The following is a 12,797-nucleotide window of genomic DNA, read 5'->3' on the forward strand; positions in this document are numbered from 1 at the left end:
CAAAAAATCCTGTCCTGCAGCAAGCTATTATTGAAAAGCCAGTAGGCACTGCGCAGCCGGACAGGAGGCAGGGTGACACTCACAGTGATGAGACAGTGGTCAGTGGTCAGGTGGGGGTGATATGGCAGCCACCGATCAGATTGACATGATGTCTAAAGGTATAAAATCTACCAGCTTGGCTAGCGACATAATGCTAGAACCCGGCCTCACCCAGGTGTACTGTTTCACCTTTGGGTTGGCATTCCTCCTGACATCGACCAGATTGTGCAACTGTGTATTACCTTCCAGCTGTTTTGCCGACTGTGGACTGGGCTCCAAATGATTGCTATCTAATCTATAGTCCACAGTACAGTTCCAATCACCCCCCCAAAACCAGGATCTCCTCAGCCCCATAGTCTGCTAGCGCTTTGCTGAGCACCGAAAACACTGACAGTCTGTCTCTCACAGCATTGGGGGCATAGATATTAATAAAGACTGTAGCATTATGTTGGGTGTATTTTTAAAAGAGCATTTTAGCTCTGAGCTGAAGCACTGACCTCTCCCCCCAAAGTTATCAGATTTTCATAACTCATCAGCTTGGAACTGGTTTACATCAAAGTGACAGTGACAATAGCTACTGAGTCTTAAGAAACTCGATCCTTGGAACGAACAGGGCCCTGCTTTCCTCAAAGACTTTGTCTTCAAGTAACTGTGGTGGAAACCCTGCTTACAAAGAAGATTTTGTGCACAACCTTGGAGCCTTCAAACCACTGGAAAATCGGTTTGGAAAAGACTCTACATTCGAGAAACCCCAACTTCCAGGTGCATCGACTGAGTGGAAGTTCTTGGACAAAGCCGAACCGGACTGCCTTTGTTCCAAACCACATGGACCTCGTGCCGTGTGCTGTTATCTGAGCCCGAAGCCAGAGAGGCCTCTCTGCGACGACGTTCAGATAAGTTTAACAGTTTGGAGTTCATGATTCATGACATTTGAGAAATAAATTAGAAATGTTAATCTGTGATTCATAACTCTAGAATGTGTAATATCATTTAGTTTTCTTCAATATAAATGTGTGTTGCATTAAACTGTTTTGTTGATAATTTTAGAAATAAAATCTGTCAACGCCGAGAAATATCTTCTCATTCCTGTTTAACTGTTTAGTCTGAAATTGACACAAGTTAATAGACACCAGATTATAGGTGGCCCTGCCTATCCTTAATCATTGAATAATAATCAGTTAAGGGAAATTGTGGTAACAAGTAATGATAGGATCTTTCTCGGCACCTAAACGTAAATGAGACTGATATATACATAACGAGAAGTTACCTGACATAAATATTATCCTGCGTAGTTATTTAATGTCTGACTAACAATACTAATGAGAGACTCACCTTCGTCTTACTAACCGGTATTGTGGTCAATGTGTTTATAACCTTTTTTGTTTAACCATTTGTGTGATATCATATGCGATCACATGGTCTTTGATTTGGTCAAGGAAGTGATTTGTCTTTGAGTTGTTGATCTAGAGATGAATGTTAATTAGTTTTTCCCTTTTGTATAATTGGTGTAGTGCTACATTTAGTCTTTGTTTTTGAATAAATTTGACAATTTATATCTTTGGAATTGGAGTCTGCGTCCAATTATTACAGAAATTGAGTTCTACAAGATTCCAGGATTCGTGATAAGGTGATACTATAAATTCACTTCTTGAATTGAAATTTATAAGTGTACCTTACGCTACAATAAACAAAACTATTATTTTGAAAGTGTGCAATTTGTAGCCGAAACGGAAGCACACCGGAGCCCCGGAGCGCGGACGGAACAGAGTCGGATTAGCTATCAAAGATAATAACTAATAACACAAATAGACACAGACAATAATAACAACGGTGGTGACAGCACAGCCGTGAAGCCAAATAACCGAGCAATTATAATTGTTAATAAACAATAAGCAATGCTCGTTTTTTCAGTCAATCTAAATAAATAGTTGAACTGAAAACTCATAGGTCAATTGGTTTCTCTTTTAAGGTTCTTTTTAGAGGGAAGATGTGGTCAAGTCACAGATGTGCAATAATCATTTATTTTGACAAAAATAGGAAACTAATATCATTCAATTATAGTACTGAAAATAAGTAATATTAAGCTTCTGCTGGATTACAGTAAGAAACAGATAATACCCATTTTCTTCTTTCTCCTCACAGTACAGCTTATCTGGTCAGTCTGGTCAGGCAGGAAGCAGTGTTTCTCTCTCTCTCTCTCTCCTCTCCAGCTCTGTCTTGTGTCTCGTTGCAGGATGAAGAAGTTAAGAGAACTCAAATTCTCTTTGTTTTCCCTTTTATAAGGTTTCCTTCCAACCAATAGCATTTTGCCACCACCATGACTTGGGTGCTTTATTATAATGTAATTATGAAGTGGGGGTCCCTTCGAATTTGGCTAGGAACCGATAAGAGGACAGGTCCCTATTGGTCTTCTGGACATACAGACAAGGTTACCAGGGGCTACCAGAGGCTACCAGTGGCTACAAAGGAACTGTCCACTGCTTATATTTAAATAAATTCTGTTATCCAATCAAAAAACATAACAGCCATTACTGTTATCCGTCAGTCTGGTGTACTGTACGCTCCTATACTAGACTATCAAGAGTATGCGCTGCACACATTCATATCGGTTTCCTCTTTAAGTAAAGAGGACATTTAAAAACCTTTACATTAAATCTTCTATTTAACATTTACCAAATTTTATAATTGATAATTATATATATACAGTATGTTATTACATAATTATTTAAAAAGCTATAATTCTTCTAAATAGTTATTTCTGTTCTAATTATTGTAAATAAGCAATTATTTTAAAAAGAGAAGAGTAAGAAATTATGCAGGTTTTCCATTATGTAGAGAGGGAAAAAAAAACACAGAAACTGCATGCAACTTCCATAATGCACCATTTTGGGCAACACAAATGTTCCCATGTAAATTAGACTGAGTTGACTATCTAATTTACATAGAGGACATTCAGCACCCCCTGGATGTGCCCTGGATGTGCATCCCACAAATCTCCATCAACTGCAAGATGCTATCCTATCAATATGGGCCAACATTTCTAAAGAATGCTTTCAGCACCTTGTTGAATCAATGCCACGTAGAATTAAGGCAGTTCTGAAGGCGAAAGGGGGTCAAACACAGTATTAGTATGGTGTTCCTAATAATCCTTTAGGTGAGTGTAGATTGGACAGATATGTTGTTTGTTAATGAAATGGTCATTATCTGGTCCGGTGTCACGCTGAATCCAGTGCCCCTACGAGTCATGTGTCCCGGGTTGGTTTGTGCATGAATAAATTCATTTTCTAAGCAAAGGCCGAGTTACACAAAACATACATATTCTACAGTAAGAGAAGATCAAATACACAGTAAGATCTGTTACACTGATGTGCTTTGCGAGCTATCACACGCCAGCAGTTCCGACAATGTATTATTATTATTATTATTATTATTATTATTATTATTATTATTATTATTATTATTATGTATTTGTTAGCAGACGCTCTTATCCAGGGTGACTTTCAAAACATAGGAGCATTGCTGTGTGTCTGGCAACAGGGACAATGCAACAGTAATTTTAGACCTTCATCACAGACTTCATCAATAAGCACAATATCCCATCAAAGCATTAACATCACCTGAGATGGTCCAACAGTTTATTGATCTTCCCACAATTGTGCCGCAAAAACCAACAAAACAGTCGCATCCGTTATCAATAGGCTAGCCAATTGTTTTTTAAATAAGAATAAAAGTAAAGATACGCCACAAAATGAATGAAAATGTGAACTGTGTGCATGGTGACGAATGCATGTGAACTAATCCTGTATTTTAGTCAATACAGTGAAAGTGTCTGAAATAGCAAATCGGTGTAATTCCCTTAATGCATCAATACAAATAAATACAGATAAAAGGCTGATCTTTGCATATTCGTATACTTGTATGTTCGTTTCTGGTTTTCTACATGTGATTTCGTGTTTTTTGTTTGGTTTTTACAATGTATCTGTGCTGTGTGTAGACGTGAAATGAGTTTGATTGTGATGTTAAATAGGGTTTAGAAACACAGTCGCCTCGGGGCTGATTATTATTACTGTGTTTCTTCACTTCTACTCAAATACAAAATTGAGGAAGCAGTGGTTAGTTCTGAATCAAACATATTGACCCCCTCACTCAATCTGTAAGTCCTGCAGCAAACATTGGAATATGCATAGATATTTGCACACAATTCTCTCTCTCTCTCATTCTCTCTCTCTCTCTCAATTCAGTGCATTTGTATTGTGAAAGCAATTGGACATGCAAACATACATACATACATACATACATATATATGGAAAATAAACAATACAATTATAAATCACAATAAGATGTAATAATGTACAGAAAAACAAAATGTAATAAAATGTGATCTTTAATACACACAAATATGTATGGCTGGTCGGAAGCGTCTTGGACTCGGGTTCCTCTTATAACGCTTTTGCCTTTTGCTAAAGCTTTCCATGGAGGAGAACGTGGATGAGTTTGTACCATTCTTGGGAGGCTCTGCCTTGTTGGGGCGGAGCTGTGATCCAGGTGAACAGCAGATCGGGCATAGGTGGGCATGTGGGCGGAGGAGGAGAAAGGCCGGTCAAGCAAGTAAGCTTGCTAAGGTACGCAGCTGCAGCAAACAGCCCCCCCATCCAGCCAGCCAGGCAGTCTGGCTGGCAGTGACTGAGAGGTTGACAGACGGCAAGCAACGGAATGCACGTGCTCTGTGATGTCATAGCAGTCAGCTCAGAGAGAGGTTCGTGATGACATCGCTGAGCTGGCTAGCTCTGTGTGTCTTGCTGGCTGTGTGTGTTGAACCGTCTTAGAAATAAGTGGAGAAGTCGCGGAGATAAAGCAAACAGTACTTTAATCGAGCCGCTCGGAAGCCCCACGTCAGGAATAATTCCTTCAGTGAGACTTAATATTTACAGACATGAGTACAACTTTATCGGAAAAATGACATAACATCTTATGGCCGTTCATCCAATCAGAAGATACAGGTCTGGCTCCGTTTACGATCTGTCCTCCTGTGAAGAGGTGATGGATCAAAAGCAGATGTCCGTCTTTAATGTGCACTAGGAAGATGCGATCCCACGGTCATCATTTACCTATTGTCAATCGCTCTTTAACAAAAACAATTCCTCCCTATCTGGAGAAATGATTAAGTCATAAACAAATTCACAGCAGACATCTGTAGGCTATTTCGGCACTGTGTAATCTTTCATTACTGACAGGAGTTTCTAACAAACCAACCTTCTTCTCCCTTTACTTGTCCTGCTGAATCTAATCTGCTCAGTCTGTAAACAAAACTACTTCTAATGCTAGTATTAATATAAAACATTATATAATTATCACAAAACACTTTCTTCAATGTCCTATACAGAGTCTTCAAAAGCTATCAGACTTTAGCAGCTGGTGTTTGATCACACATACGAGTATACAGCATTTTCTGCAGCTTCGCAAGACCTAATTTTAAACGTTGTTGATAAATTAGATAATTAGTGAGGACCCTCTATTTGCATTTCTTCCTCCATAAATGCTAAAATAAAGTTTTACTGACATTTAATTGACCCTACCACTGCATAGGACACATCTGTAACATGAATGCTACTGAATGGCACATATATTGAAAACTACAGAGAATTGAGACAAATCCAATTTACACTTCATAAATAATCTTAAAACGTTTCCAAACAAGGCAAAACCCACTTGAAATACGTTCATTCACATTATTGGTAAACAAAAAGTGAGATTGTTACATATGTTCCCTATGATGCATCTACAGAGCGAGAGACAGAGACAGAGATAGTGACAGAGACTAACACAGCCACCCACTCACACACACATACACACACACACACACACTCTATCTCTCTCTCTCTGTCTCTCACACACACATACATACACACAGCCAGCAAGACACACAGAGCCATCCAGCTCAGCGTTGACATCACAGGACAAACCTCTCTCTGAGCTGACTGCTATGACATCACAGAGCACGTGCATTCCGTTGCTTGCCGTCTGTCAACCACTCAGTCACTGCCAGCCAGACTGCCTGGCTGGCTGGAAGGGGGGGCTGTTTGCTGCTGCTGCGTACCTTAGCAAGCTTATTTGCTTGACCGGCCTTCCTCCTCCTCTACCCACATGCCCACCTATGCCCGATCTGCTGTTCACCTGGATCACAGCAAAACCCCAACAAGGCAGAGCCTCCCAAGAATGGTACAAACTCATCGATGTTCCCCTCCATGAAGAGGAACCCGAGTCCAAGACGCTTCCGACCAACTATACATATTTGTGTGTATTAAAGATCACATTTTATTACATTTTGTTTTCCTGTACTTTATTACATCTTATTGTGATTTATAATTGTATTGTTTCTTTTCCATATATATGTTTGTATGTATGTATGTATAAATGTATGTTTGAATGTCCAATTGCTTTGATAACACAAATGCACTGAATTGAGAGAGAGAGAGACAGAGAGAGAGACAGAGACAGAGACAGACAGACACAGAAGACAGACAAACAGGCACTAACACAGCCACCCACCCACCCACTCTCACACATACACACACACACTCTCTCTCTCTCTCTCTCTCTCTCTCTCTCTCTCTCTCTCTCTGCATGCTGGGAGTTCATAGGGGAAGTCAGTGGTGGTGGGAGGTTTGTTTGGAGAGAGAGTGTGTGTGTGTGTTTTTACTACTCTTTTTCTTTCCTTTTCTTGTTTTTTTATAGATACTTTTAATCGTTTGTTGGTTTTAAACGATTCTGGTTTAGGGGGTTGTTTTTCGATTTAGATCAGCATGGCGTTGCGGACGGGGAGACCCCCCCTTCATTTAATTACGAAACGCTGACCCGAAAGCATGGGCTTATACTCGTGTCCCAGGAGTAGGTGTCGGTAGAGGACTGTGCGATGGAGATCGGAAGGAAGGTCGGCTTCCAGAACATCGTCTCAGCGGCTCGAATGAATAAGGGCATCGTGGTTTTCCTGAATTCTGAGGCGCTGGTGAAGGATGTGATGGAGGAGGTGGTCACAGTGAAGGGGACCTTCCTGCCCACGCTCCCTCTGGCCACCCCGGCTGTAAAGGTGGTTACTTCCAATGTGCCCCCCTTCCTGAGCAACGATCTGCTGGCGGGGGATCTGAGTCGCTATGACCTGCTCACCTGCGCCATTAGGAGGGTGCTGCTGGGCTGCAGCGCCCCGGAGCTGAAACACGTCCTCTCTTACCGCAGACAGGGTTTCATGGTGCTGGCGGACGGCGCCGATGAGTTAAGCCTGTCTCTGAAGTTTAAGATCGAGGGGTTAGTGTACGTGGTGTTCGTGTCAACTGATACCATGAGGTGTTTGAGGTGCGGGGCGCAGGGGCACATCAGTCACTCTTGCCCTCAGGGAGAGGCTCCGGCGGCCGGGCGAGAGGAAGGTGAGGAGCAGGCAGGGCCGTCTGGTGTCGACTCTGCCGGCCGGGGGAGCGATGAGGGGGAGGCGGTGGCAAACGCTACTGGCCTCGGTGGGGACAGAGTAGGGGAGCCTAGTGGGGAAGCTGCTAGCAGTGAGAATGCAGAGCAGCCACGGGCTCAGTTAGCCGAGGAGGGAGCTGCTGTTTCTGCTGATGCGGCCGCCACCAAGAATGAACACTTAGCCAGTGATGATGGGTTTAAAGTGCCCAGGAAAAGACAGCAGAAGCAGTCTGCCCTGTCTTCTGAGGCCGTTGATACAGTTGTCTAAAAAGGCGAATATTGCGAGGACGGCTGGTGAGGAGGATCCCGGAGACGGTGTGGGGGCTGTGGTGCGGCGGGACTCACAGTCAGGGGAGTCTGTCTGGGGGAACCTGCCGTCTCAACCCAAGGTGGCCGTCCGGCTGCGGCGCCGGGAGTCTGAGTGCAGTGCTGCGGCTGTGGAGAGCGCAGACTCGGACAGCACTGCTGAGGGGGACATCGCTGACTCCCAGGGCGAGCCCGTCTCCACTGACACTGCGGGATACAGTGCTAAAAGCAATATGGATTTTTTAAGAGAGACCAAGGGGAAGAGGAACATAGTTTTAGAAAACTTCTTCCCTTATGCAAAGCAGTTCCTGGCATCTGCACAAGTGATCCTGCAGGATGTGGCACTCGCGGAGTTTAGTGAGCCGGAGTGCTACAGGTTAAAGAAGTGGAAAGAGTGTTGTCTGGACTGCTTTGCAATCTAAAGATGATGGTTAATAGTATGTTTTTTTATGTCTCAATTTTTATTTCTACAAGAGACGCATGCAGACAGTGTGAATGAGTGTGAGTGGCAGCGGGAGTGGAAAGGAGAGAGTGTGTTTAGCCAAGGGTCTAGTGTGAGTGGGGGAGTGGGGATTTTATTTTCACACACTTTTAAAATGGATTATTTTAAGAAAACAGAGTTTGTTGGTGGAAGATTGTTGATGGTAATGGCATCAATGCCCACCTATGCCCGATCTGCTGTTCACCTGGATCACAGCTCCGCCCCAACAAGGCAGAGCCTCCCAAGAATGGTACAAACTCATCCACATTCCCCTCCATGGAAAGCTTTAACAAAAGGCAAAAGCGTTATAAGTAATGAAGAGGAACCCGAGTCCAAGGCGCTTCCGACCAGCCATACATATTTGTGTGTATTAAAGATCACATTTTATTACATTTTGTTTTTCTGTACTATATTACATCTTATTGTGATTTATAATGATATTGTTTATTGCTTTGACAATACAAATGCACTGAATTGAGAGAGCGAGAGAGAGAGAAAGAGTGAGAGAGAATTGCTAGGGCACATCTGTAACATAAACTAGGGAACATTCGTCACATGCTTAGGGAACATTCATATCATGCAGGGAACATTTGTAAAACGAATTAGGGAACCTTTGTGACATACTAAAAGGACATATACTTGTATGATGTTGGGCACATTTGAAACAACAAAAATGGCATTTGGTTATTCATTAGGGACATTAATACCAGTCTGTGCAAATAACTATGCATATTCCAATGTTTGCTGCAGGACTTACAGATTGAGTGAGGGGGTCAATATGTTTGATTCAGAACTAACCACTGCTTCCTCAATTTTGTTTTAAACATAATTTAAAAGAAAAGTGGGCTATACATTGGTCTGGAAAAATGCAGCAATGGTCCCTAAAGCAATTCTTTTAGTTTTTTGACACAATTCCTTAAACCCATTTTCTGTAAAATATGTTATCAACTTGCATTAATATATCATCCAAACTACAATGATACTAATAATGAAAATGTTCATATTATTATATTCTAATGGTTCTAGTCTATTGTGTATTGTATTTATTATCAGGCCCTTCTCTTATGTTTTACAGTTCTTATTATTATTCCGTACAATACAAGGATTAAATTAAGCATTTTAACCACAAAGTATTGGCTACAGTTATGATGCCTACTTCAGTGTTCATATGCACACAGTTTCTGAGGTCTGGACCACTGCACAGTAGTCCCTGGAGTTGTAGTCCAGACCACTGCAAAATTCGTGCTGAAGTGATCTGGATCACCACGCAATGGCCCAAGGACCACTGCAAACTTGGATTTCAATGTTTTTGTGTAATCCATGTTGCAATAGCACCTACCATGTTCCTTTGTGGTGAGCTGGTTAATTCTGTTCTTTAACATTAAAGAAAAAAATTAACATGAATAAACTTACTGTTGAAGATTATTATTTGATTATTTTTATTTCTTGGCAGACGCCCTTATCCAGGGCGACTTACAACATAAGTGCAAAAATACAGAGAAGTACAAGGCATCAATCATTACAAATTCAACTTAGTTAAAAAATATCGCAATTCAAAATACATTTTAAAAATTCCAATTACAATTTACACAAGTACAGTAAAAGACTTCCTACATCCTGGACGGTGAAAGCTAAGTGCTGTCAAGATGTAGGGTTACAGACTAGGGCTACAGGAAAGGGAGCAAGGAGGAAAACATTCAAGAACGAGAGGAGCATAATAAGCTGAAGTGCTATCTAGCAGAGATAGAGGACTAATATTACAAGTGCGGTCGGAAGAGATGCGTCTTGAGTAAGCGCCGGAATGAGGTCAAGGACTCTGCTGTTTTGACTTTGGTGGGCAGGTCATTCCACCACCGAAGTCAAAACAGCAGAGTCCTTGACCTCATTCCGGCGCTTGTGTAACCCTTGTGTAAGATGTAACCCTAACCCTAACACTAACCCTAACTTTAAGTTACAAATGTTCCCTAAACACTTATTTTGCAGGATCAATAAAAAACTGTCAGGATTTTTTAAACTTTTAAAGATACACATAGTTAATAGCAATGTGTTATAACTTTTCCAAAAATAATAATCCGTATATCTTTAATTGTTTTGACATTATTAAGATATAATGCATCTATCACATAGGGAACATTTGTTACATGATAGGAAAAACATACAAATGATGTAACTTTGAAAATATTCAATATTACAGCATACAGTATAATCAACACAGAACTGTGTCTATACTGAAAAGCTGTTGACATTTGAAAAGTGACAGAGGTTTGAATTTGAAAGTATCAATTCATAAAAGATACAATGAGCAGGAGCAGGAGCTGTGCGATCCATTACCCAGAGCACCTGAAGAACGCTCAGGCCAGGAAGAGTCTCAGACAACACATACTGAAGGACAACCCAGAGACTTTCAGAGCCGACTTGTCTCAGACTGGAGACCAGCAAGTCACCACCAACCTGGTCTTCTACACCAAGCACACCGACGCCTGGCACGCTGCCATCTGTCAACTGTACAGGCACATTAAAAAGAGAGGCATCAGTAAAGGAAGGCAGGTGTCAATCAGTGAGGAGGACGACCCAGACACCTCCATGCTGACAATCAATCTGTACCACACTGGAACAGTCTTAATACAGGGCAGCGAGGGCAGCCTGGGCACCTTTGAAAATCAGTTCCACTCACTGAAAACGCTGGCTGACAGATAGAAAAAGGAGAGACGTGTCCAAAAGAGCACAGACGCAGCCTTACAGGAGGAGAGTCCAGCCCCACACTGCCCTGCCAACGGAGGGGAGAGCGCCGCGCCAGAGAACAGCGAGGAATCCACACGCAGCCCAGCGCAGGACACCCCTCAGACACCCGACACAGTGTCCCAGCTGAGGGAGAACATGTCCCTGCTGGAGGTGGAGCTGATGGAGCTAAAAGTGCTGGTGCTGGCCATGCTCACAACCTCCAACACCACAGAGCAGCTAACAGACCAGCTCAACAGAGTCCAACACGAGCACAAGGTCACAGTGAGGGAGCTGAGGGAGGAGGTGAGGGAGCTGCAGCAGGACAGGGAGGCCATGGGGAGGAAGCTGACGGCCCTGAGAGAGGAACTGCAACGCAGAGACAAGATAGAGCAGAGCCTGAAGGAGAAGCTATACAAATTCACTGCCCTCAACAACTAGCCCTCAAGAAACCCAGCAGTGCACAATGTGCAGAGCCCTCCCACCCCAATGACATCCAGACATACTGACTCTCACACAACACACCACTCACACACTGCATCCAACACACACCCTGAGCCTGACACACACACTGCACCCAACACACACACACAACCTGACCCGAACACACAGAGTGCACCCAGCACACACACACACCCCTGAGCCCGACATACACACATACCCTGACTCAGACACACACACTGCACCCAGCACACACACACCCTGAGCCCGAAACCACTCACAAAACCTGCGCACCACACACACAGGCCGAGCCAAACACAGATGAGACCCCCTCACGCAGAAAGACTACCAGGAAGAAGAACACTGAAGTAGCCCTGCTGATAGATTCAAATGGCAAACTCATAAATGAGAGGCGGCTCTTCCCTGATGGCAAGATCTCCATGTTCTGGTGTCCGACCACAGAGAGGGCCATTCAGCAGCTGTCCGATGAGAGCCTCGGCTCCCCCAGCCATATTATTATACACACAGGCACAAACGATCTGAGGACCCAGCAGGACAAGGTGGCCAGCTCCATCAGAAGAGTGGCGGAGAGGGCCACCCAGACCTTCCCCCACGCCAAAATCATCATGTCCACCCTGCTGCCCAGGAAGGACTTCCACCCCAACACCATCCACATGATCAACGCTGAGATCTCTCGGGGATGTGCTCTGATTCCAAATGTGCACCTGGCACACCACCCCACTCTTGGGGCCCACAGCTTGTTTGACCAAGTCCATCTCCACTAACAAGCAGTGAGCGTCTTCGCAAAGACACTCAAAGACATCGCTCTGGGCCGAAACCCAGCCCGCCCCCCACATGGTCACAGAAGGTTCTCCAGCACCCACACCACCCAGAACAACCCCGAGCCAATCAGGTTCTCCACCTGCACACCACCTTCCCCAGCCCGAACACTGCAGACCCCAACCTGTATTCGCCCGACCACAGGACAGCAGACCCAGAGTGGAGCCCATCCAGAACATGGACAGAACAGCCCAGCAGCACAGCCAGCGCAACTACGCAGCAGCGGTCAGCAGAGTGGCCGACACCGGGGAGCTGCAGGAGATCCGACACCTGCTCAACCTCATCTGCACTGATAAGATAAGTAACTGTGCATAACAAAGAAACCACTGCAGGAGGTGACTAGCTATTACCACATCCGAAAATCACCCCTGTATAAATGTAGTTATATACTGATATATATGGACATATTTTCTTAAAATTATGTAGATATATGGATGCTTACATATATGTGTATATATGTAGATATATGTGTGTATGGGTATGTATATAGTAGTGTAAGTCAGGAGTTTTTAAT

The 12,797-nt window shown here is 43.4% G+C and overlaps 1 non-coding gene across 1 annotated transcript; it reads right to left on the bottom strand.

The window, feature by feature from the left end:
* Positions 1–8,503: 8,503 nt before the first annotated feature.
* LOC136751979 (U5 spliceosomal RNA) lies at positions 8,504–8,618 on the bottom strand. The gene has a single exon (XR_010817161.1). It is a non-coding gene; the product is annotated as a U5 spliceosomal RNA (small nuclear RNA).
* Between the last annotated feature and the right edge of the window lie 4,179 nt (positions 8,619–12,797).

The sequence above is a fragment of the Amia ocellicauda genome, chromosome 6 (genome assembly GCF_036373705.1).
Source record: "Amia ocellicauda isolate fAmiCal2 chromosome 6, fAmiCal2.hap1, whole genome shotgun sequence".
In the NCBI taxonomy this organism is placed as follows: Eukaryota; Metazoa; Chordata; class Actinopteri; order Amiiformes; family Amiidae; genus Amia; species Amia ocellicauda.